The sequence below is a fragment of the Pipistrellus kuhlii genome, unplaced genomic scaffold (genome assembly GCF_014108245.1).
Source record: "Pipistrellus kuhlii isolate mPipKuh1 unplaced genomic scaffold, mPipKuh1.p scaffold_m20_p_9, whole genome shotgun sequence".
NCBI classification, from domain to species: domain Eukaryota; kingdom Metazoa; phylum Chordata; class Mammalia; order Chiroptera; family Vespertilionidae; genus Pipistrellus; species Pipistrellus kuhlii.
In genome coordinates, this window is record NW_023425595.1 from 14935846 (window position 1) to 14963368 (window position 27523).

Below are 27523 nucleotides of genomic sequence, written 5' to 3' on the forward strand. Positions count from 1 at the left end.
AAAATTCACCTCTGCTTGGGAGGAATGGCAAAGCATTTGTGGCCATTTTAAATGAGTGAATGAGGACAGTGTGATATTTATAAAACAAAACAAAAAATAAAAGCCCAACCTGTGTGGCTCAGAGGTTGAGCATTGACTTATGAAACAAGAGGTCAAGGTTTGGTTCCCAGTCAGGACATACTGGTATGCCTAGGTTGCAGGCTTGATCCCCAGTGTGAGGCATGTTGAAGGCAGCCAATCAGTTATTCTCTCTCATCATTGATGCTTCTATCTCTCTATCTCCCTTCCTCTCTAACACCAATAAAAATCTATACTAATAAAAGGGTAATATGCAAGTTAGTCATGACACCCTCACAGTAACAACCGAACAGCAGGCTGCGTGGGGCAACAAGACCAACCGGGGTTTAGCGAGGGATGACCAAACGTCTGACTGGCAGGCTTCGTGGGGTGACCAGGCCAGCAGGGGAGTCAGTGAGGGGCAACCAGCCATCGGGGGGGGGGGGCAGTTGGGAGCGACCAGGCTGGCAGGGGGGCAGTAAGGGGTGATCAGGCAGGCAGGCAGGCAGGTGAGCAGTTAGGAGCCAGAAGATCTGGATTATGAGAGGGATGTCCAACTGCCAGTTTTGGCCCGATCCTACAGTCAGACATCCCCTGAGGGGTCCCGAATGGAGAGGGTCCAGGCTGGGCTGAGGGGACCCCCTCCCCCAGGCACTGGGCCTCTAGTATATTTTTATGTGCATTGTGACCCCTCCCCCCAGGCACAGGCCTCTAGTATATTTTTTAAAAGAGTGGTATGAAACATGCAGACCAGTGGGCATCTTGCCCCTCCTACGTAGTTTAGATTTCAGATTTAATAAATACTATTGGGGCTGTAGAGAATGTATTTGTGGGTTTGGTTTCCTATTGCCCACCTGTTTGTAAGCCTTGATGAAAAGAAATGTTGGGAGAAAATTGTCAAGAGCTGAATAGCAGGAAAAATTATTCAAATGCATTCTGATAGAAATATAAATATGAAGAAAATGAAATAGAATTTTATTATGGTGAAATACAGAGGGTTTTTATTTTTATTTTCATGAAATAGACCAGTGGTCTAAAAATTTTTAAATGAGGGAGAAAACAAAACAAATAAATTAGACTCTACATTAATATTTATTATTTAATTCTTATGTAAAGTACTATTTTGGTTTATGAATTATGATATGCATATGTTCAACTAGTATAGTACCTGTGCATTATTTATAAATAAACCAGTATTTATATATTATTGAGAAATGTGTGCTCAAAAATTTGTACTAATTGCTGTGTAATATTAAAATAGGATTTGTAAGTTATTGATTTCAGAGATGAAAATGACAAATGTAACATTAAATAATGAAACATATATTCAGGTTTGAAAATTTCTTGGTACTAGTGTACTTAATGTTGAAGAACTATAAATGACAGAGACAAAAGAACCCCATACCCTCACCCTCAAAATAATACTTGCATTCATCACTATTTACAGGGGGAAAATTTTTGAGGATAAATGACCCAATTTTATTGTCAGGAATAAATAATCTCTATCATTTAAATTATGATAGGTCCTTACATGGTAGGTCTTTACATGGTAGGTCCATGTGGCTTTATTTGCAGATGGTGATTATCAGAACACTTGGCATTATATTTGAGCCTGTAGCTAAATGTGCAAGCAAAAACATTTGATTACTGAACTTGATTTCTTAAGCACTTGATTGTCTAAGACATTATTCTGAATCCTCGTTTTTTTTTCCCCCCTCTAAGCCAAACTTCTTAAAATATTGTCTATTCACTTAAATTGTGTCATCCTTACTGGTTGGGCAATGTGGCTTTATTTGCACATGGCGATTATCAGAACACTCAGCATTATATCTGAGATTGTAGCTAAATGTCCAAGCAAAAAGCTTTGGTTACTAAAATTGATTTCTTATGCACTTGACTATCTAAATTAGCATTATTCTAAATTAGTTTTATTAGTATTAGTATTATTTTTCTCTATATGAAACTCCTTTAAGCCATGTATTTCTTTAAAACTCTGTCCCCACATGTTGTCTTCAAACTTCTTCCTATTTGCCTGAGTTGTGGGTGCTGGAGCTCTTCATAAAGTTGCCGCATGTGCTGTTGATACTCCTTCTCTCTTTGGGAGTATGGTGTTCTGTCTCTTGTATGACCTTGGGAAAGTCACTTGACATTTCTTTCTTATATTCTTCATGTGGAAAAAGCCAAGATCAAAAAAGATAACTTCTTTTTAAAAAGATTATTTTTCAATTACAGTCTAATGCAATATTATATTTTATTAGTTTAAGGTGTACAGCAGAGTGGTTAGACAATCCTATACTTTACAAAGTGTTCTCCTGATATTTCCAGTTACCCATCTGACTCCATACATAATTATTACAATATTATGGATTATAGCCTCTAGGCTCAACTTTACATCCCAGTGGCTGTTTTGTACTTTTGAATCTCTTCACAAAAGGTCATTTATAATACCCTCCTTAAGATCTAACAAGAAAGGTTTTCTTTCTCTAGATCTTTATTTTAGTAAGTACCATTAAGAAATCAAGTAGATCCTGACTAGCCCCTTACTTACACCAACCATTTTGAAAGGTGGTCATGAGTTCAAAAGGGACTTCCTAGGGAGCCTGGCAGTCAGTGGGCAATGGACAACAAGGGAAAGCACTGGTGTTCACAGAGGCCTGGGTTGGGTGTGAAGGAGGGGAAGTGGTATTGCTGATAAAAGTAGTGGGAGCACTAATTTGTGGAAGGGAGAAAATACTGTCGCTTGGAATTAGAGGTCAGTGGCTTGAAAAGGCTATGTATCATGTGTCCAACTGACTTGGTTTGTATTGAATAATCAATAGAACATGGTTGAAAACAGAACCAGGGGTGAGGGTAAACAGGTAAATCCAAAAAGGTCAGGATCTATATTAATATTTTCTGGGTGTCTGTGTCAGTTTGTGTCCTCCAAGAACTAGGGGCCCACATGGGGTTACACTGCAGGACATTTGTTGGGGGGACTGTTTGTGAAGGATGAAAAGGGAGGGGAAGCCCGAGGAGGAAGGGGAGCCTTCGCACTGCTGTGCATGTGTGGGAGAACAGGATGAGGAAGAGTCTCAGGCTGGAGGCAGTTCTAACAAAATTGCATTCAGATTGATGGGGAGTATTGAAGCTGAAGGCACTTGTTAAAATAAAGCTGGGTCTTATTGGAGGGACCTATTGTACCATTCCCATCGTGCTCAGCCAATGACTAGGAGCAGCCTATGGGAAGTGGGGCCTTGGCATGAATGTGGGGATAAATCCAGAAGGGCAGCTGCTAGGGCTATCAATCAATTATACTCCCCACAGCAGGAGACCTGAGCTGCATTTCTCAAGGCTGCCATTATATCCAATGGAATCTAATATGCCTCCTTTAAGATTTGTAATGGTTCGAATAATAAATATAGAACATACCCCTTTGTGATAAAGCCTCCTGATAGGAGTTTTTTTCTGAGCTTTTAGGGAGGATAGGATGATGATAAGTGCCATTTTAAATTAGCCCCATGCTAGGAAGTTTATGTACATGGTATAAGAATGCAATGAGGTAGCCATTATCATTTTAATTTTAATTTTGAAGATGAGATAATAGACATTGAGATTATTGTTCTTATTCAAGGTTGCATCTGTTGTAAAGGACATAATTTCTAACCACTGTCATAAATAAAACCTTTTTTTTACCTAGATCCCAGTTCCACCTAGGATTTATGAATCTCACTTTGAATATTTCATAAAACAATTTGACTATTGAGAGTTATGAGATTTTCTTTTTTCTTTTTTTTTAAATATATTTTATTGATTTTGTACAGAGAAGAAGGGAGAGAGATAGAGAGTTAGAAACATCGATGAGAGAGAGTCATCGATCAGCTGCCTCTTGCACACCCCCTACTGGGGATATGCCCGCAACCAAGGTACATGCCCTTGACCAGAATCGAACCCGGGACCCTTCAGTCCCCAAGCCAACACTCTATCCATTGAGCCAAACCGGTCTCGGCGAGTTATGAGATTTTCATAATGTCATGAACTTTATTACAGTCCAAAAAATCATTATTTTGTATTCTAATCACCCAATATTTTCTCTACTAGCTTTTATAAAAAATACTAGAGGCCTAGTGCATGAATTCATGCAGGGGTGGGTCTGGCTGACCTGCCCCCATAGGGGTCCATCAGGCCAGGCTGGCTAGGGAGCAAGGGGAGGGAGGGAGGGAGGGAGAGAGGAGGAGGCACATGATCAGGGCCCAGATCAGGCTGGTTGGCTGCCATAGTGCACATCATAGCTACTAGTTGTTCTGGTCATTCCATTCTTGTTGTTGGGCTTTTATATAGAGAGATTTCACTTCAGATATAACATATTTTAGTAATTCCTCCACCTCATTATATATTTAGATCACATGTGTCAAACACAAGGCCCGCGGGCCAAATCCGTCCCGCCAGGCCTTGCAATGTGGCCCGAACCGCGCTGTCATCACTGCACTCCGCTGCGTTTCCATCACAATGACAGTTTATGACTGTTCAGTAAACCATTCGGCCCGCGATTTAGGCTGGATTTTAGATTTTGGCCCCTTCTCTGATTGAGTTCGACACCCCTAATTTAGATTGTACACATGTTAAGGCTTTTGATAGATGTCTATGGTATATGAGAAGAACAGAGCCCTACTCGGTTTGGCTCAATGGATAGAGAGTCGGCATGCAGACTTCAGGGTCCCAGGTTCGATTCCGGTCAAGAGCATGTACCTTGGTTGTGGGCACAGTAGGGAGTGTGCAGGAGGCGGCTGATTGATGTTTCTCTCTCATCGATGTTTCTGACTCTCCTTCTCCCTTCCTCTCTGCAAAAAAAAAAAAAATCAATAAAATATATAATTTTTATAATGAATGGTAACAGAATTAGGGCAACTATGCTTAGAATATTTTAATGTAACCTGTGTATCATTTCTTAAAACTTCCTTGAAATAACACAAAATTTTAATGACCAATAGATTGAGGGCTAACACTATGTGTTATTCAGAATAACACCCAAGAAGGGCCCAAAGTACGTACTCAGTCAGTATTTTCTTAACCAAAAAATGATAAAATTAAAAATTCTTTCTCCCATTTTTTTAACTAAAAATAGCATTTGTTAAATATTCATCTTGAACCAGGTATTTTTCTAAGCATTTAATATGTGTGTATTAGCTCATTGAATCCTTAACAAACTAAATGAGCTTAATGATTATTCTGATTTTATAGATATGTAAACTGAGATACAGAAAAATGAGTTAATTTTCCCAAAGTCATATAGTTAGAGCCAGCATTTGAAGCCAGGTGGTCTGCGTGATAGAGCCTACTTAGTAATGACTAATTACTTAGTAAGGAATCGGTACTTTGTGACAAATAGTGATCAATTAATTATTCAGCAGTTCTGGTGCAGTAGCCAGCAATGGGGTGAAAGAGTTTCTCAGGTTTGTTTTTATTCTCCTGTTGGGATGGTCATATAAAGATTTCAGTTTGAAAACAACTTTATTTTCCCTTTCTTTGTTTACAGAAAATGTAAAAGAGTGAACAGAGAGGTGAAGGATCAGATATTCACTCTGGCCCAGCTTCTTCCAGGCTGCTGGTCATGAGCTAATAATATTCTACTTGCTTCTTTTGGAGCAAAAGTAAAATTGCAACTACTTCCTTCAGGCTCCCACCGTTAGCGGGGGTCAAGGAGAGGTCTGGAAGAGGGTGGGGAGGCACAGCTTTCCTGTGTCAAATGAAACACATTTAGTGTCAAATTCATGATAGGAGATTGCTGGTCTCTTGGAAGAAAGAAGCTCAGTGCCCACATTGTAACCAGTAGGGACCGCCTATGTACCTACTTCTGTAAGTGAAATTTAATTGCAACACAGACAAGCCCATTCATTTCTCTATTGTCTGTGGCTGCTTTTGTACTCTGCCAATGGGGCTGACTGGTTTCTACAAAGACATCATGGCTCATGTAGCCTGAAATAGATGCCATGTGTCACTTCATGAAAAAGTTTGTTGATCCCAGTGTTGAGCATCATGGAAGCTCATTCTGTGGATCGGGAGCTAGATTGTCAATGTTGAGTTCCTGGCTCCGTCACTCATGAACTGTGGGACACTGGACATGGTACTCAAACGTTCAGCACCAGTTTCCCTCATCTATAAAGTGCGATTAAAATACTTACCTCTTAAGGTTTCTCCAAATTAGATATTTTAGTATATGATGATCTGGTAATATGATGGGTGATACATAATGAATACTCAGTAAGTGTAGGCTATAATCATTTTTATCATCATTATTTTTAACTCACCATTATTAAGTCTTAAATTATTCCTTTTCTTAGCCAAATCCATGATCCTTACAGTTAGGGGTAAAAATGGTAGCAGCTCTCTTTTGAATTAAATTTTGTATCAGGGCCAAACATTAGTATTTACTCAACGGTATGCAAACTACCAATTCCTGTCTGCCTGGAAGAAATTAAAACACAAATTTTCCAACCAGCGTAAATTGTTTTTCAGTATGTTTGTAAGCTTCCTATAATTAGTCACTTCCTGGCAACGAATAAATTGATTGATCAATTACCATAATCATGGTGGTTTCTGTCATCTCTTATTCTTTAAAGAAGAGTGATATATGTATATTTGTATATTAGTATGGTAGGAACTATAAGAGACAAGGAGAGCTGTGAGGGATGTGTAGTCTGTGGAATGAAACTTAGCCCTTGTGGTTCTTTAGGGGTTCAGAGAGCAAGCTGCAGACACTGTGGTTCTGCTGAGTTGTCTGTGGCTTTCAGCAAAGCCGCTAATGGAATAATGATAGTTCCTGACACAAAGCAGAAGGTGTTCTATTTTTAGGCAAGAGGAGCTAAGCACCAGAGATGATCCGCATACATTATTATAGAGGGTGGTGGAAAACGCCCCGTTTCCTAACACCCAGTTGCCATAGGTGAGATGTCAGTCCCCTGGAGAGGAACCACACAGACACTCTCAATAATACTACCATTTTTCAGGCATTTACTCTGTACCTGGAACTGGGCAAAGCACATATCCAAGTGAATCAGATAATAGTCCAATGAGGAGTTGTTAATATTTCCCCCATTTTATAGATGAAACTGATACTTGGAGGAGTTAAGTAAGTTTGTAGGTGTGAAAAGAAGAGCTGTTTTCAAGTACATTTTTTGGTTGACTCCAAATTCCAAGCTCAATTAGAAAGGGAAAATAGGATATAATTAGTTTAAACTCTCAGTTCTCAAATCAAATTAGAGAAATGATTCCCTGGCCTTTCATTATTTTCAAGGCATATTGCTCTCTATTTCATGAACTGGAAATGAATAAAGCAGTCAGTTTAGAATATGATAATATTATTCTGTGCCAAGGAAAGAATTCAGTCAACAAGGGACCAGAATTTGAAGTTAAACCTATGAATGGTGGAAGGAGTTAGGTCATGGTTTTCTGAGGAAAATAGGAATAGACAGTGGAATCAAGCCAGCAAGTGGCTTGGGGGCGGGGGGGGGGGGGGCGGGTAGTGGGTAAATCACAGAAGTAGGTTACCCAAGAGTGGGCACTATTTGGGTTCTGGGAAGGTGGTTACCACGGGGTCAGGCAGCAATTCTCAGAAAGTCAACACCACACCTGTTGGGATCAGGTGTCCTATCTGAGGATTTTGATAAAAGATTGACAAGTCCTTATATGAGGGGACTGGAGTCTTGAAAAATTTTCAGGACAAAATATTAACTAAAATCTCAATTATCAGAACAGAAGCCTAACTACTCAGATTATAATAAATAATAAGAAATAGACCCTTGCCGAAGCCAGTTTGGCTCAGTGGATAGAGCGTCTGCCTGCGGACTGAGAGGTCCTGGGTTCGATTCCAGTCAAGGGCATGTACCTTGGTTATGGGCATATCCCCAGTGGGGGGTGTACAAGAGGCAGCTGATCGATGTCTCTCTCTCATCGATGTTTCTAACTCTGTCCCTTTCTCTCCCTTCCTCTCTGTAAAAAATAAAAATAAAAGAAATTCAAAGAATTCAAAGCAAAGACCTCTCAATAATTTTGTGTTGGCCAGGAACTGGGTCCAGAATATTAGGCTGTGTTCCTAAATATTTCCCTGACTACAGTTAGGTAGGGCTGGTTGCAGAATCAAGGAAGAAAAATCAGTGAACATAGTGAGAGTGAGGGCAATTGCATAAAGCTTCAGACATGTTTGTGCCTGGCAGTTTTAGATGGAATATGTATGGTTTGGTCCCATTGAAACTGGATATCTTGACTAAAGTAGTGACTGATAACAGATGATAGTATTCAAATCTTAGAACTATATGAGTTTCATTTATTCATTATTTACTATTTCATTCACTCATTTCTTTCAGAAAAAAATTACTGGTGCGCTCTATATATCAGACACTATGTCAAGGACTAGGGATACAAGATCAAATTAGATTTTTGTTCCTTTCTCAGAGGAGTTAGTGTGTAAGGTAAGATTCTCAGATGTTTGTGTACATAAGAATGACCTAGGGCACTAGTTAAAATTTCACATGTAGATACTCACTTAGTGATGCAAATTAGGTAGGTCAGGGTAAATGGACTGGGGATGTGCATTTTCAGTAAGCATCACAGGGAGTACTGACCAATCTAATTTGAAACCAGTAATCTGGAAAACTCTAATTTAGATAAATATGAGAGTCTCTGGGGAGACTTTTTCTGAATGCACTGTCAGGTTTCAGAAAAATAGAAATATGTGGCACTACACTGCATTGGGATAATATGTATTACTTGGGGAGAAAGCAAATTATTCATTCCTGTGTTCACACAAGCATATATATTCACTTGCCTGAATTTTGTGTAGGAAGTTGAATCCCATGTATTCTAAAACATTTTCAATACTGATATCTGTGCTTCTGTAACATCAAAGTTTGATTCACCAAACTTTATACTTTAGTATAAAGAAATAACAATTTTTAAATTCATTTCAATGACTACTTCTGGCTTGGTTGATAGTTTGTGGCAATTTTGTCCTTTTCTTTTTCTTCTTCTATCCCTTCCTTTCTCCCTTCCTTCAGCTGGCTCTTGAGTTACTTACCACTTCTTACTACTATTGATTCAGATGTTTCTTCTGAGAAATTTGTAGCTAAGGTTATAAAATATGGTTGAACTTCATTACTTGGATGCAAACTAATTTTGAAAGATATGAGGCAAATTAAAATAAATCATTATTATTTAGCTGTATTTAAATACTCAGGTTCCCCTTTAATTATCTCAGTATCCCTGGAAAGAGGATGAAATTGATATTATAATTTATCACAGATGAATTAGAGGTAGATGAAGGCTAAGCACTTTCATAATGCACCATATGGTGTTTCAATGATCTGTGGACATATAACAAACCACAAAACTAAGCTCTCAAACTTAGTGGCTTTAAAAAAAAACAATTTATTATTTCTCATGATTCAGTGGTTTGAATGGTGGTTTTTCTGTGGATTTCATGGAGCCACATTCACCTGATGTGTCAGATGGGAAGTCTGGAATAGCCCCAGTGACCAACCTCTTTCTCCCTGTGTGGCTTTTCATTCTGTTCTTTTTCACAGCACACTGCCTACAGGTTATGAGGGGAAAGAACCTGCCATGCCATTTGAGGCCATGGCGTAGAATGGCTTCACTCACTTTCTTTTGGTCAAAGCTAGCCCCAAAGCTAGCCCAGAAGCAAGAAGTGCAAAAGTAGACTTCACATACTGATGAGAGAAATGGCAAAGTTGTATTGCAAAGAGGTTTATATAGTAAGAATGGAAGAATGTGGCCATGTTTTATAGCATCACAATTTATTAGTAAATTTGGCAAATGTCTGGATCTCTGGACACAAATTATTCACATTTCTCCCACATGCAAAATATTATCAACTCCATTGTAAGGTCCCATTTATGATCATTTCCCAGTAGCATGAGTGTCTTGTTCCAACTGTGGCATCATACTTGAAAGTGTCCTATTTCCTCTTATTTGTGGGAAAGAACATACAGGTGGTCCTTGGGTTATGTCAGATTCGACATATATGGTTTCGTGGTTACATCACCACCTCCCATTTATTTATTTTAAAAAGTTCTGTCATTTCGACATATGTACATATGTGTTTTATGTTTCTTTTATTATTTACTGTATTTACCACAAGTAAAGGTCAGGAATTGTTATTTTTCTTTTAAATATTTACTGTTTTACTTCATTACTGCTGTGCATATGGTCCATGTGAGTGACATAAGTGCTTATGTAGGTGGGTTCCGACTTACAGCGACAATCGCGTAATGTCACAGGGTAGGAATGGATCCCCGAGGTAACCTGAGGACCTACTGTATTCTTAGATTCATTTAGAGTCAACTTCTGCTTTCTGGGAGTAATCCTTTAGTTCTCTTTTCTCTTTGGCTCTTGAACCTGACCTCCTGCTATGCCTACTGAAATGTAATTACTGTTCCATGTTTACAGCTCAGTGGCTTAGTTGATCTGCTTCCTGCTTGGAAACTTTGGACTATGGGCCTCTTTTCTCTTTGAACTATCTCCTTCAGTCCAAGCAGGTAAATTATTCATACAAATTTTTTGATGCAACCACATTTTTGAGACTTCAAGTATCTAGTAGCTACCACCTTAAGGCTTTCTGAGGTCTTGAGATAGAATCTTACAGCCACATCCTTGTTTTTATCTCTACCTTGAGGTCATTTCTTACTTTGAAAAGGTTTTGCCACCTGGAGAGAACAGAAATGTGAAACAGTTTTCTTTTCTGACCTAGATAGTGTTGGCTGCTTTATATTTCTTTTAAAATCTATTTGCTTAGGAGATAATTTCCTTTTTAAATTCATTACTTTAGTAACATAATTTATATATACAGCTTAAAAATAAAAGTCAATGGACATATTTAACATTCTGCCCTGACACTTTAGCCAGATCCACAGTTTTATTAGTTGCATTTGTGGCTTTCACACCTATCACAGGAAATGGAATCTTTAGCCAAAAATAGGAGAGAAGTTTATTTCCTAAGGCTAGAACACTGGGTCACTGTGGAAGGAAAGTGAAAGAGACTTAACTGGCAAGTCATCTAAGTTACTGAATTTGGCTCCTTATGTTCCCTTGTCTAAGGGCATAACAGACCTCAGAGTGGTTCCTAAGAGAGCCTGAGGAGGTGGGAAATGGGATAAAGAAATCAAGAGGGAGAAGCCAAGTGATTAAAAAATTGTGGGGTGGAAATGGGGTTGTTAGGGTGCCAGTCAACTTATCACACTAAAGAGAAAACCTTCTGCTGGTCTGTCTGGTTTATATTATAGGACTCTTTTCACAGGCATGCTGGTACATTTTTACAACCCCCTCCATTATGTAGTGAAACAGCAGGTCCTTCTAACTCCCTTTCTCACCTCTATCCCTTAAACTGCCAGGAAGAAGGATCCTGGCTAAGGAATATCAACAGAAGTTTCTCATCCAGCCAAACAACCAACCAATTTCTCTGCTCTGTTCTTAACTCCCACCTTTGGGCAGAGATTTCATTCTAAAAGCACATGTGGGAGCAGAGCGAGACCCAGCCTGTCAATCCTCTCTAGTTGTACAAGTTCCATAGTATATGCAAATGGCCCAGAAGAAAATGGCTTCTAGGAAGAAGAGAGGGCTGGTTGTTATTGTTCTCCTCCCTACTGGCACCAAAAGCTGTTGAAGGAGATGGGCAAAGCCTTTCCTTGGGGGGATCATTTAGCAGATTGACATTTTGGAATCATCATCACATAGATTTCTAACATATTGTGTTCTAGATTCCAAGGCACTGACTACATGACAGGTGCCTCTCCTCAAATGTGGCATGTCTTGGAGCCTTTAGATGTATACACATCATGCCAATTTCACTTCTCATTTTTAAAATGAATAGTATATTTTTCATAGAAAGCAAAGTAATTTTTTTCAAAAGAAAAAATAAAAGATTAAATTCTCCTACAGCTACACTTGTATATCATTCTCAGCTGATTATTCAGAATGGTTTTTCCATGTTTTACTTATAATTCCAGTTTAGTCTTGGGAGAGTGTCAGTGTAGCTTCCATCTAATCTATCACCATCTTGGAACTCCCTCTACACTTGTATGTCATTATCTAGCAAGCATAAAAGATTATCTTAAAGGACATTCTTTCCTGTTTATTTATTTTTTTTAAAGAATAGCTTATTGATTTTTTGAGAGAAAGAAAAGGAGAGGGAGAAATATCAATGTGAGAGTACAGTATCATCAGCTACCTCCTACACACTCCCTACTGGGAATCAAGCCAATACCCAGGATGTGCCCTTGATCAGGAATTGAACCAGCAATCTCCTGGAACAATGCCCAATCCATGGAGCATGGCTTTCTTGTTGAATTTTATAATTGTAGTTATGTGTACCATGAACATCTTTGTGGTTATGTACCATTTGTTCTCAGGTAGCTTTCTCACATGTATCAACTTCTCCATGCCTTGTTTTCTTAGTATTTACACATTCTATAATAATATTTTTGTAGTTACATGTTTAATATCTGTCTCTTAATCACAAGTACCTTGCCTCCACCACTGGCTGAATGTAAGGAATGTTTTTCTCTGTTTCTCTCCAAGTCTAACTTTCTCCTTAATGTTATTGTTGGTTTTGGTGGTAATATTATTATTACAGCTAAAACCTCAATATTGAGAGAGAATCATTGATTGGATGCCTCATGCATATCCCTTTTTGAGGATTGAGCTAGAAACCCAGGCATATATCATGACTGGGAATCAAACCATGGCCTCCTGATTCATGGTTCAATTTCCAGTCCACACCAGCCGGGCAACATTATTATTCTTATTAGTATGTGTCAGCCACTTTATTGTGTACTTCATCCACAAATCTCATTTAACCCTTTAAAAAATTCAAGGTAGTTATTTCTTTTTTTCACCTCTCTATAAATGAAACACACACACACACACACACACACACACACACACACACATGCACTCACAAAACAATACCAAACTAAGTCTCGGAGTAGATAATTTGCTTTGTTCCAGTGACAAGAAGTACAGCTGGCACAGGTTAAGTCTTTAGTAAATATTTGTGAAAAGAATGCATGAGTAAGGTGGAAAATTGGGTCTTCAGTCTTTCAAATTATAATAGTAAGGGGAAAGTATTAGTTATAAACAGTTGTCTCTTAAGGCCAGTAAATACAGTATTTAAAAGATTCTTTGTTGAGGTGAATGTCTTGATACCTGAATGAGCTATTTGCTATTTACTATGTGACCTTCACCATGACCCTCAAATCTTCATGGTAAGGACAGGAAGCCTGGAGAGATTAGATGAGTCAGAGGTCAGACTCAGTGCAGGGAACCAACATTCAATAGACTAAAGAAATGAGAATCAAAAGGGAACTTGAGAATGTGAACTCCCTTAAAATTTTAATTCACTCCAAGGAATACTCCAAGGAAACCAACCTAATTTCGATCTTAATGAAGTGGAAGACATGTGCTAAATTAGTGTTAGACATACCTGGCACAAGAAGGCATCCTCCTTTCTCAAAAACCAAAGACAAGAGCAAAAAACAACATATGAGCATTGTATTTAGCATAGTTTAAAAGGGGAATGTAATTTTAAAAAATGAAAAGACACTAAAATATTGATAGCATATATGTAAATATTAAAGATAGCTCTAATTTTAAAAGATTATGTTAAGGAAGGCAAGGGCTTAGGAAATGCATAGAAAAGTAAAGAAATCTGTTTTCATAGATGATTAATCAAGACGGTTCACATAGGGACGCCACAGTAGCGCTGGTTGCACTTGAATTTACAGTTTGCCACATGCCTGGCATATTTAAAGAGCTCAATAATGATAGCAATTTTTAATTACATTACTTCTTTGCCTTGTGAGCTCTTCCTTAGTCTACAAAGTCCAATTCAAAGGTTATTTTTTTCTTTGAAACATTCTCAACTTCCCTTTTCTCTCTTTCTGGCAGGAAACATTTCCCCACTTTGGTTGTGTTCCCATTGCATCTGTTGCACAATTCTCTTGTAGCCCTTAACCATTTCTCCTATGAGAATCACTTGCACATTTGTCTTCTCTGTTGGATGATGTGCTCTCTGAATCCCAGGTATACACCTTATCCATCTCTGTCATGTGCTTACCTGAACATAGTTATAGAGTAGTCTTGAATGAATGAATGAAAAATGCATGAGTGAGTGAATGAAAGAATGGAGGTGACCCTGGGTAATGGGTAGGTCCTGTGTCAACTCCAGGTTACTGATAAAGAAAAGTGATGCTCAGGGATGTTAAAGCAGTCATACTTGCAGCTAAATTTTACTGGATATTTACCATGCTCCAGCTGTGATGCAACATTATCATCCTTACCATAGTCATTCCAAGTACCATATTTTCTGGCGTATAAGACGACCCCCTAATTTTACAGTTAAAATAAGTTTAGGCCTATATTCGCTGTATAAGACTAACCCCCACTTCTGAGGAAACACCAGTTCTTTTTTTAATTAAATTTTTAATGAATGACCTCCGATTTTTGGTTGACTTTTTTTTGTTTCAAAAGTTGTCTTATACGCCGGAAAATATGGGTAGGTGGTATTCGCTTCATTTTACATTCAATTTGGTAGCAATCATGAAAGGTATTGATTATTATGCCCTATTTATCAAAAGAGTAAGTGGAAACTCATCGAGATTATAGACTTGCCCAAAGTCACAGGGATAGAGATAGAATCTATTCCAAGTCAAGCCAGCTACAAAGGTGTAGTTAGTTTTAAAATTAGGGCCAGAGCCTAGACTCTCTAACATTAGTCCAATATTTCATATTTACCCTCATTCTCATTTTTGCAGCTTAAATTTTTTTTATCAAAGCTTTTAATATCCCTAGCTGGTTTGCCTCAGCAGTGTCAGCCTGCAGAATAAAGTGTCCCAGGTTCAATACCAGTCAAGGTTACATGCCCAGGTTAGGGGCTTGATCTGGCTGAGTAATGATTCTCTCTCATCATTGATGTTCTCTCTCTCTCTCTCTCTCTCTCTCTCTCTCTCTCTCTCTCTCTCTCTCTCTCTCTCCCCCTCTCTCTTCCTCTCTGAAATCAATAAAAATAAAAAAAATTTAAAAACCTTTTAATAATCTCAGATATAATCATGCATAAATGGAGCAGGTATCTATATACATTGTGGAATAGAAAGGAAAGTGAAAATCTACCTTACTATTCATTTTTTGTCTCAACAATTTGCCAATGTGTCTGTAATTCCTAGCATCATGGAAGGTGGTATTTCCCAAAGGGGGTCCTGCTGGCTATTAATGAGTGTTTTGTGTTCAGAAATTTGGTATTAAATCATAGTTTAATTTATTTTTAACACATGCACACAAGTCCTTTGACATGCTAGTGTGTCCTGAGATATAGACACCATCCCATTTCCTTTTATTTTATTTTTTAAATACTACAGAGAGAAATATCCCAGGAGAATTTTGTTCCATAAAATGCATTTCTGAAAAGTACTTGTTTAAGGCATTGTGCCTTTGGAAATCTCCAACAAAATTGTCAATGGTGTTAGTTGGGACAGATCACACACAGACCCATAGCCCTCACCCTCAAGTTGTGGCAGGAAAGGTATATTTTCTACCACGCAGTTTTGTTCACAGAGCAATTGAACTGCTTATGAACCTTTTATACTTATTTTTCAATAAGTTCTCTCCTCAGATTGTTGACTTCGCAAGATCAAAGTCCGTCTGTATGTCTTTATATCTAATGCATTGATGGCCATGTAGTGATGCCAAATGTATGTTGAGTGACTGTCTCATCATAACACATGGGTAATTGTGACTTAGTTGAATAAGTTTTAACTTGACTTGAATGTTTTGAGGATTGTTCTACATATATAATTTTTTTTTTACTTTAAAATATATTTTTATTGATTTTTTTATAAGTTTTTATTGTTCATATTATTACAAATGTTCCTTTTTTCCCCCCCACCATTGCTCCCCTCCACCAGGTTCCCACCCCACCCTCTGCCCTTTCCCCTCTCCCCATTGTCCTCATCCATAGGTGCACAGTCTATGTTCAGTCTCTTCCCACGCCCCCCTCTCCCCTTTTCCCCAAGAATCGTCAGTTCACTCCCCTTCCATACCTCTGATTCTACTATATTCAACAGCCAATATTGTTCATCAGATTTTTTTAATTTCCCTGGTTTTTAGATTCACCTGTTGATAGCTACGTATTTGTTGTTCATAATTTTTATCTTTGTTTACTTTCTCTTCTGAAAGAACCCCCTTCAGCAATTCATATAATTCTGGTTTGGCGGTGATGAACTCCTTTAGCTTTTTTTTATTAGTGAAGCTCTTTATCTGGCCTTCGATTCTGAGTGATAGCTTTGCTGGGTAGATTATTTTTGGCTGTAGGTTCTTGCTATTCATCACCTTGAATATTTCTTGCCATTCCCTTCTGGCCTGCATGGTTTCTGTTGAGAAGTCAGCTGACAATCGTATAGGTGCTCCTTTATAGATTACTACCTTCTTTGCTCTTGCTTCTTTTAATATTCTCTCTTTGTCTTTTGCTCTTGGAATTTTAATAATGATGTGTCTCGGTGTGGTCCTCTTTGGATTCCTTTTGTTTGGAGTTCTGTGCGCTTCCTGGACTTGTAAGTCTAAGTCTTTCACCAGGTGGGGGAAGTTTTCTGTCACTATTTCTTTCAGTATGTTTTCGATATCTTGCTCTCTCTCATCTTCTGGGACCCCAATAATTCTGATGTTGGTTTGCTTGAAGTTGTCCCAGAGGTTTCTTACATTATCTTCAATTTTCTGGATTCTCTTGCCTTCTAGCTTCTGTGGAGGAGTGTCTTCTGGCTCTTTATGTTCTAAATCTTTGACTTGATTCTTGTGATCTTCCCTTCTGTTTTTAGGACTCTGTAAAATATTTTTTATTTCAGACAATGTATTCCTCATTTCTTGTTGATCCCTTATCATTTCTTGATGACTCCTTATTAATTCTAGTTGATCTCTTTTCATATCCTCATAGGCCTTATCCATCTTTTCTAGGAAATTCTTGAAAAACCCTATAAGCGTAGATTTGAACTCTATATCCAGACGCTTTTTGTCCTCCATTTCTTTCGTTTGTGATCTATTTTGTTGTCGCATTTCGCAGTTACAGATGGTTTCAGGGTCTACATATATAATTTTTGAAAAATATGCATTTAAACAATTGAGGAAACATTGCTTTCACATCTAGAACTTTATTTCAATAGCACATTTTCCCATTGATGCATGTCCTTTTATTAATTTATTCCCTAATTTAATTATGAAGTCATCTATAATGCATTTATCTAGTGCCTATTACTTGCCAAATACCTTATTATAACTTAAATAAATGCATGGGTTGTTTTTGTTATTGTTATTCTGCTTATATTTGTTTTCTTCATTAATATCATGGGTTATTATTTTAGCTTCTACCTGAATTTTTAATAGTAAGTGAATTTTAGAACTTCTTGTGCCTTCTTTTTTCTTGCTGTAAGTATAAATAATGATTCATACACTTGTTCCTAAGGTGAGAGGTGACTAAGGAGTAATTATTTTGACATTAATATTTTGATGACAGACAAGGGAAGAGCAGAATGAGTTTATAATAAATAAGTTCATTTCCAAGGGAAGGAAATGATTTGTGGAGCTGAGTAATCCAGAGTGGCTCTCTGTTTTTGTCAAGGCCCTAAGAATTTTCCTCTTATTTCTTCTGTCTTTTCCTTAGAAGATGTTATTTGTGTTTCTTCTTCCCAGTGGGTAGTAACTCTTCTCTCATATTTTCTTCCTCTCTCCCTAACATGTACCGTATTTTTCCATGTATAAGATGCTATTTTTATCTTAAAGTCATTAGACAAAAACTTGAGGGGTGTCTTATACACAGAAGTCAGCCAAGGAGGGAGCCCCATGGGTGCATAGCTACCCATACCTAGTCAAACAGGCTTCCTCCAGTCATGAGCCTTATTGTTACTGGTGTCAGTTGATGCCATAATTGGAGGTGGAAGTGGAGGTGGAGGGGAGGTGGATAGTGAGCAGATGCAACAAGGAGCAGAGCATTCTGAGCTCATAAAATGTCAATAAATAAAAAGATAAATACCAGTAAGTGATTATCTTAGTCTGCAAAATTCAAAGCGAATGTAATCAGCTATGCAAAAGAGCTTGGACATAGAGCTGCAACATAGAACTTCTAATGCCTTCTTGAGACAATTTGAACCTCTTCCCACTGAATGTATGATCAGACAGTGGATAAAATAGGAAGAACAACTGCTTAAGATGCCAAAAAAGAGGAAGGCCTTAAGAGGAAAACCAGCAAAATGTTTAAAATATTGATTTCTTAATTTTTGGGTTGGAAAAGTGGTGGGAGGGCATCTTATACACAGGAAAATGTGTATTTGTCTCATCTACTCCAGTCTATTCCTACTACATCTAGTATAATATCTTAAGAATAGCCATGACCCCTACTCTATCCACACCTGTTACAATCATTCGTGCCTCTCATTGTCCACAGCTATTAGTTGGTTATTCAATGCCTTCTATCTTTAGGCCACACTTACTTTAGAAAAATTATTTCCCATGGATTTCTTTATATATTTATCTCAAGTAAAACTTCCCACTTATAGTTCCATGTTCTATATCTCCCAAGGAGCTGCCTCTCTGCCTTTATTCATGTTTTTTTTTTTTTCTTAAACCAGTAACAGCCTTTCCCTTTCCCTTCCCAAATCCACATTCCATCCATTCCAAAGACTCATTTCATATCCCAATCCCTTCATTAACTCATTCTTTTTATTTTTTTAATTTTTTTTCAAATTCAAGTATAGATGACATACAATATTATATTAGTTTAGGTATCCAGCACAGTGATTCAACATTTATGTACCTTTTTCAGTGATCACCATGATAAGTCTAGCAACCATTGGCCCTCATACAAAGTTACTATGATAATACTGACTATATTCTCTATACTCTTCATTACATCCCTGTGTCTTGTTTATTGTGCAGCTATAAGTTTGTGCTTCTTAATCCTCTTTCTTTACCTTTTTCACCCTCCTCCCAACCCTTTCCCTCTGGAAACCATCAGTTTGTTCTCTGTGTCTATGTATCTGTTTCTGCATGGTTTTATTTCATTATATATATAGCAAATTAACAAAAGTTTCACTTATATATATATATTTCACTTATATTTATATACATATATATATTTCACATACAGTATTTGTCTTCATCTGACTTATTTTGCTTAGCATTATATATATATGTCTTTATTCACTTATTTATTGATAGATACCTAGGTTGTTTCCATATTTTTAAATTGATTTTAGAGATGAAGAGAGAGGAAGGGAGACATAGAAACATCAATAATGAGAAAGACTCATTCATTGATTGGCTGCCTCCTGCATGCCTCTCCCCACTGGGGATTGAGCTCACACCCTGGGCATATGCCCTGACAGGGGATCGAACCATGACCTCCTGGTTCACAGGCTGATGCTCAGCCATTGAGCCACACCTGCCAAGCATGTTGCTTCCATGTTTTGGCTATTGTAAACAATGCTGCAATGAACATAGGGATACATATATCTTTTCAAATTAGTATTTTTGTTTTCTTCAGGTAAATACCCAGAGAAGTAAAATTGCTCAGTTATGGTGGTTCTATTTTTAATTATGTGAGGTAACTCCATACTGTTTTTCCATAGTAGCTGCACCAATTTGCATCCCCACCAACAGTTCTTGAGGGTTCCCTTTCCTCTGTATCATCATCAACACTTGAACACTTGTTATTGGTTGTCTTTTTAATAATACTCATTCTATTAGGTGTGAGGTGATATGCCATTATGATTAATATTTCCTTTATAATTTGAATGCTGAGCATCTTTTAACATGTCTTTTAACTATTCAAATATATGTCTTATTTGGAGAAATGTCTATCCAAATCTTCTGCCCAAAGTCATTCTTTTTTATTTTTATTTTCATTTTTATTTTTGTTGTTGTTGTTAATTCTCACCCGAGGATATTTTTCCATTGATTATTTAGGGAGAGTGGAAGAGAGAGGAAAAGACAGAGAGAAACATTGACGTGAGAGAAATCCATCAATTGGATGCCTATCACAGCAGCATTGGGGGCCAGGGAAGAGCCTGCAATTGAAATATGAGCCCTTGACCAGAATCGAACCCAGGAACCTTTGGTCTGCAGGCTGATGCTCTATCCACTGAACCAAACCCAGCCAGAGCCCTAAGTAGATATATAATATTTTTGATCTCCCAAATTAGATATATTTTTTTCCTCTCCTTGAACTCTACATTTCAAAGCATTTTATCTGCAACTGCTTTAGGACATAAATATTAATAAAGCATAATGGTTAATATATAATAACTGCATTCTTTTTTGCATTTCTAAACTATATTTTTCTTTATGGCGATGTAACTTTCTGATTCCTTATATTTTCAGTATACATGTGAGAGACAATATCTGATGAATAAATGAATGAATGAGATATGAATGAATGAATGAATGAATGAATAAATGAGAAATTTATAGAATATCTTCTTTAATACTACAGTAAATATTTATATTAGTATACCACTACTTTTTATAAATGGGTCAGATTATTGGAATCTTAAACTATCCAAATATAACAAAGAACCTGAAATTAAGTAAAAAACATTTTTCTGAACAGCAAAGAAAATAGCTATCACAAAGTTAATTTACATTCGTGCATACCCTCAAGCTAGCTGGTATTTATTCGGTTAGTATTGGGTATTACCGTGGGTTACTGATTTAATGAAGTTAGTCACTTGGTTGCCATAGAAACTATTAGGAATAAGAAAGGACAAGCATACCATGAGGGAGAGGGAAGAATGAAAGCAAGCCGCATGACATATAGTATTAGCCTGGAAATCATGATTGTTGCAGTGTAAGAGCCCCGAGAAATAATTCAATCATTTTTATAAAATATACTTTATTGGGATATGTATTTTGCAAACATTCCCATCAATAATGCCCCCCTCAGCCCCGAAAATGAGATCAACTCTACTAATCTGGGAATGATGACTGTAAGAATACCTTATAACTGTAAAGCATTTTGACATCCATGAATGGCAAATATTATTTCCAATGTAACAAGAAGAGAGGCTCAAAAAGATAACCCAACAAGATTAAAAACTCGAAAGCTAGGAAACAACACAGCCAAGACCCAAATCCATATATTCATCCCCCAATTACTTCTATTTTGCTGCATTGTAATGGCACTTATATTCAATAGTTTCTCCCACACTGCTTTTGAAAAAAATGTTATGATTTCTATTTTGGATCAACATACCTGCAAAGTGACGGTTGTGATGTGGTCATTTCCAAGGTTAGTTAAATCTTAAGGTTACAAGGAAATCACCCACCATAGTTCAGAGTTGTGTCCTGAATGCTGTTTATTTTCAAGACCTTGAGTTATTATTAATTTCAGATGTCCATTCAGTGCTCCAGACATCACCCAGCTGCCAATATGAACATCTCTTTGCTTAAGGGTTCTTTCTATGAGGCTTCTGTGCCCATTGACAGTTGCCTGGAAATGTTGGGGACTTAGCATCATCAATCAATTAGTAAAGCTAGTGTGTGTGTGAATGCACCAGTTCTATCAACTTTCAAGTGATATGCAAGCTTTTTGGCTGGCTTAGCTCAGCTTGTATTGTCAGCCTTCCCTCCTCCTATTATTGTCTTGTTTCCCTAGTCATCTCTACACATTTCCATTTAAACTACCTACACTCAAACCCTCATCTTGATCTACAGTTGAGGGAGCTCACACGAAGACAAATATATCTGGAGGTATTATTGTGTTTTAACTAAATCGCTGCATCTACTAACTCATAACAAGAATTAATATTATTACAATAAATGATGCTTTAGTGACTTATTATGTGATCTGAGTGTTTGAATGCTTTTCCTTATTTAATTATCACAACCAGCCCTATGAGATAGAAAGTACTATTATCCCCATTTTACAAGACAGCAAACTGAGGTTTGGAGAGGAAAGGTAACTTGGTCAAGGTTGTGCTACTTGACAATGATGATACTTTGTTTCATTATACTAGTAGTTGAACCTAGTAGTTGAACATAATATACATTAAACTAGTAGTTGAACCTAGACTTTCTAATGTTAGAGCCTGGTTTTTAACTCTAGAAATTAAATTACACACACACACACACACACACACACACACACACACACAGTCTGAATAAAAGGAAGTAGCTCTTTGCTGGCAGAAAGTTCACAAAGAGGTGGATTTTTTTCCTGAAGGACCTACTCGCTAATGCCATGTTGAAGCCTGGAAAATCCAGGTTTTTCTGCAGTTCCTCTCACTGTAAGGGAATTGGTGATTAGAAAAAATAATTGGTCTGAAAATAGCTTCATCCCATTTGTTTAGACAATTAAGCCCATCATTGAAGTTAATTTATGAGAGGAATAACAACACATGGGCAGATTGTCCTCTTCATCTAGACAATCTTCATGTTTTCTCATTCTCGCTCTTTTTTCTGCCTCAATTGTTGTCACTTCTCAGTGTCTTTTAGGAGCAGATGTTTCCTACAGCAATTTTTTTTTCATCTCCAAATTCATGCACAATTTATTTTATCTACTTGTTTCTAAAGATGTTTGCTATCTCCTTTCTTCTAAGTGTTGTAATAACCAGTTGATTTCTTATCACCTGGTTTTGATCTGCTACAGTCATTTTTTATTAAACATCCCTCATACTTCTTGCATTTTGATATTGAAGCAAAATAATCACATAGAGTAAAATAGAAGCAAATGACTCTTGTACATGTAAAGGAAAAAACTAATCACAACTTTAAAAGATTACTATACCTTATTATTATTATTATTTGTTAATTCTCACCCGAGGATATTTTTTTATGTTGCTTTTTAGAGTGGAATGGAGAGAGGGAAGAAGAGAGAGAGAGAGAGAGAGAGAGAGAGAGAGAGAGAGAGAGAGAGAGAGAGAGAGTGTGTGTGAGTGTCATATTGATGGTTGCCTTCATATGTATCCAACCAGGGGACAGGGAGCTAACCCGAAACCCAGACATGTGGGTTTTCAATGCCCTTGAGTTTTTAGAAATTAAATGACAACAGAAATTCAGGGCGCATTAATGGCAGGAGAACTTATATATGTCCCCTGACTCTACCTTATGCCTCCTCCACACAATTGTTGCCAGAATCAATTCTTCACATCTAAACAAAAATAAAGTTTTAAAAACACAAGCCTGATCATCTTATCATGAAAAACTTCTTATAATAACTTACATGTCCCTTTATAGTCCTATTCATCTCTCCAGCCTCATCTTCCAACAAATGTCCCCACCTTATTTGTTATTCATCCATGCTGGCATCTGCTCACTTCCTCCAAGTTGCCATGACCCCTCCCCCACCACCACCACCACAGAACCATTACATATGCTGTCCTACCTGCCTAAAATATGTTCCTTACCTACTTTGAAAAGTTGATTCCTGTTTATCCTTTAGATTGCAAGCCATGTGTCTCTTTTTCAGGAAGCTATCTTTGCCCTCCCTGACCAGACCTCCTCTCAAAGCCCTGTGCACCTCTGCTTCAGTACACCTCACACAGTTGTAATCTCACAATTAATCAACTTGTGAGATCAGTTGGTTAATACCTATTTGCCCCCCAGTCACAAAGCTTTATTTGACAGGTATACCCGACTGTAATAAAGAGTTTCATCCCCAGGGCCTTGTTCAGTGTTGGCCACATCATAGGCAATCAGGAAACGTTTTCTGGGAGAAGGAAGGAAGGAAGGAAGGAAGGAAGGAAGGAAGGAAGGAAGGAAGGAAGGAAGGAAGGAAGGAAGGAAGGAAGGAAGGAAGGAAGGAGTTTATATACATTTATCAGGGGCCTCAAAAGTCTTATCTGCCTGGTGCTGCTTTAAAAACGAAAATTTGGAAAAATCTGTTTCCCTTCTGGTTCTTAGAGCTGCCTAAGTCCTTTATTCAGAGATAAGGGAAACGTTTGCCCAAATGGACAGTTAAAGGAGATTCCTTATCTATTTAATTAAGGCTGGTCCTGGAATGATGATCATGTGTCTGACTTTGATGAGAGATGGAGGAATTGGGAGAAGAGGAGGAGGAGAAAATATTTTCTGATTACTCTTCTTAAACTATTTGATATGTATGTATATGTTTGCATGCATCCATTTGTGTATATAAAAAGAGATACATTTCTCTCCAGTTGCAATAATTTAGCAACCTTGTGAAGAAGAAATTCTCTTTTGGTCCATTTGACTAGCAGTCACTGCTTCTTAGGAAAGAATAATTAGGCAAGAGTGAAGGATGAAAGTGAACAAACAATGATCTAATGACCTTATCCCCCACCCCCACCCCCAAGCTTCATTTTTTGCAAAACATACTCATCCTTCATGCTTTAGCTGACTGTTAGGGTAGTTCATCCTTAGGCACTAACTGTGGCATTGAAGACCTAATGTAAGGTTGTTATCCAGGCTGCAAATTCTAACCTGACTTTGCCACTTAGGAGCTCTGTGACCTTGGGTAAGCTATTGAATGTGTTTGAGCCTCAGTTCCCCATATTTAAGATTGATATAATTCACCCATGTCAGGGGTTGTGGTGAGTTCTAAAATGAGGAAATGTATGGAAAGCAAGCTGTACCGTAGATGCTTAGATGTTCCTTTCTTGTCTCCTCTCTGAATTCCCTTTTTAAGCCTGTTTTCACTTTCCTTGCTTTTATGTGTCAGCTTATCAGTTATTGTTCCACAGTTCAGGTGGGTTGCCTTTTCGTACCGTGAAAGATGGAAAAAGAAAAATCACTTTAATTCACTCTCCTGAGAAGGATGAGATGCCAGAACTGAGTTTTAGGAGCAGCTTCAAACACAAGAGCCGGGTGTTAAATATTTAATTGTTATACACCTCGAGAAAGGAGAACTCACCGTGATTGGTGCATCTTTTGGTTAGTGCCTATTTGCCACTAATGTGGCGACTGAATAATTTAGTTAAAAAACAGAACATCCAAAACCATTTGGCTCAGTGGATAGAACGTCTGCCTGTGGGATTGAAGGGTCCCAGGTTCGATTCTGCTCAAGGGCATGTACCTTGGTTGCAGGCACATCCCCAGTAGGGGGTGCACAGGAGGCAGCTGATCAATGTTTCTCTCTTATCGATGTTTCTAACTCTCTATCCCTCTCTCTTCCTCTCTGTAAAAAAAAAAAAAAAAAAAAAAAAAAAAAAAAAAAAAAAAAAAAAAAAAAAAAAAAATCAATAAAATATATTTTAAAAAAATAAAAATGAAAACCAGAACAAAGTTCTCCAGCTTCTCCCTCCAGCCATCCTCTTCTCCTTTCTGAAAGCTGCCAAGGGCAGGGCTCACCTGGGTCAGCCAGAATCTTTAGAGAGAGAGAGTGACTACTCTCTTTTCCCATGTTTGCTCTCCTAGGATTCCCTCAGAAGAGACCTCTGAGCAGATCTCTTCTATTTGCTGTGACTTATCCAACCTGTAAAAAATAGAGAAATGCCACTCCGTGGTGATTTTATCTATGTCTCTCATTCAGAAACACCATAATTCCCCAAATTAAATTTTGAATGAGACACCGTTCACTGATCATGGGTACAGTGAATATATGCATAAATAAAATCAAACCTCTTTTCTCAAGCAATTTGTCTTCACTCTAGCCTGAAATTATCTTTTAACACTGAGAAACAGACTTTATTTGGACTCTAACTTCATAGTTAATGACTGGGGATTAAGTATCTTAATCATCAACAAGAAAAGAAGTTTGTTTGATAAAAATAGAAATAAGGGAGATGCAGTTATTATATCATTGCCCAGTAGTGGTCAGAAGAGAAATTGCTTGGGTCAGGTCTGGAGGCTACGAAAAACTTGAAAAGAAATGACATTTATGAAAAAATAAATAAAAAAGAAAACAAACAAACAAAAAACCAACAACTATTGTATTAAATTATCTGCATCAAGAACCTGTTGGAAGTTGGTGACTGTTAATAAAGCCCATTCATCTTACAGATGAGCTCTGAACAGAGTTCAGAGAGATTCAGTAAGATTTTGGGGGTCTTATAGTTAATTAATGGAGACACAATTGAAACCGGAATTTTCTGACCTTGACAAAGCTAGCTTCCCAAGGTCCTAGCTAACCGCTACATTACAGTGTGGGCTGGTGTTCCTTCAATTTTTGCAAACATACATAAAATTATAGCTAATAATATCAGGCATTTTTGGATGATGCTAAGTAAAGTTACCTACAAAGAGTGAGGACATCTCTGATCAGGTTTTGTTCAGGATGGCAGCCTAAGACACCAGACCCTAGAATCTTGTCTCAAGGCCAGGAGGGTAATTAAAACCTGTTACCTGTTTTTAACTTGCCAAACCAATGCAAGTTTGAAACTGTACAATTGATGAAATTGTATATCAAATAGCAAGCTTGGATCCTACTCATACTTTCATCACAGTGTCAAAATGTCCCACTTACTTTATCCCAGTGAAAAGAGTTTCTTAATAAGGAAGAGGCTAGGATTTTTCTTACAGAAGATTTTAAGATAGTTTATTTGGAACCACATAAATCAACCAGTTGTCTCTGCTTCTACTTCTAAATTTCCATTCCCTTAATCACACATTGTTCATCCATTCAATATCCCTTTATTGAGTACCTTCCATATCCAGGCACTATACACTGTATTTCTCAGTTGATCTGCTCATTCTGGACACCATCTATTCTAGAGTAGACCTCAATAGTTCTCTGAAATTAAGCACGGTTTAAGCTGCCTCCACATTTTGTAGAAAGTAGATACTATGATTCAAAGGTAGACCAGTTACTTATGTTTCTTAGTACCTGCATCTGTAAAAGAGAGACAGGTAGAAAAGAGTGGCTGAGACTAGCTGGATTATCAGATGTCTTCTAGTTCTGACGTTCTTTGATCTACCAGCTTTCATCCTAAATATACTCTGCAAAGTAATCTTATGAGTCCTCTCAGGTCTTGAGGGCCTTGTTTTCATTTGTAAAATAGACTTTGGATGCATTTTCTTCCAGAGCTGAGGTACTGTGATTTAACTAAACTTCTACTCCATGCTGCTCCAGAGCACATCCTCAGTGAAGGAAAAAGTGGATGCCTCTCTGCTGCTCCCTGGATTCTGAGAAGGTTCTCATCTCTCATTGGAGGACACTGTAGCTTGAGAAGATTGCTTCCAGAGTTTGAGCCAGCACTACCATGTCCCCTCTGCTTCTCCATGGGAGGCAGGGTTAAGGGAAGGCAGTTAGGAGCAGGAGTTCCAGCTTCAGATTGCTTGGGGTTAAATTATGACTTCTTTCTTTCTGTGGGCCAAGTGATTTAGCCTCAGTTTCTTTATCCTACAGTTGAGCTGATAATAATTTGCAGGGAAGTGATGACAACTAGAGGCAAGAATACTTACGAAGCACTTGGAATTGAGCCTGAATCATGAGGAATAGTCAATAAGCTATTTTGTCAAGTAAAAATGGTTGGTTAAATGTTGTCTC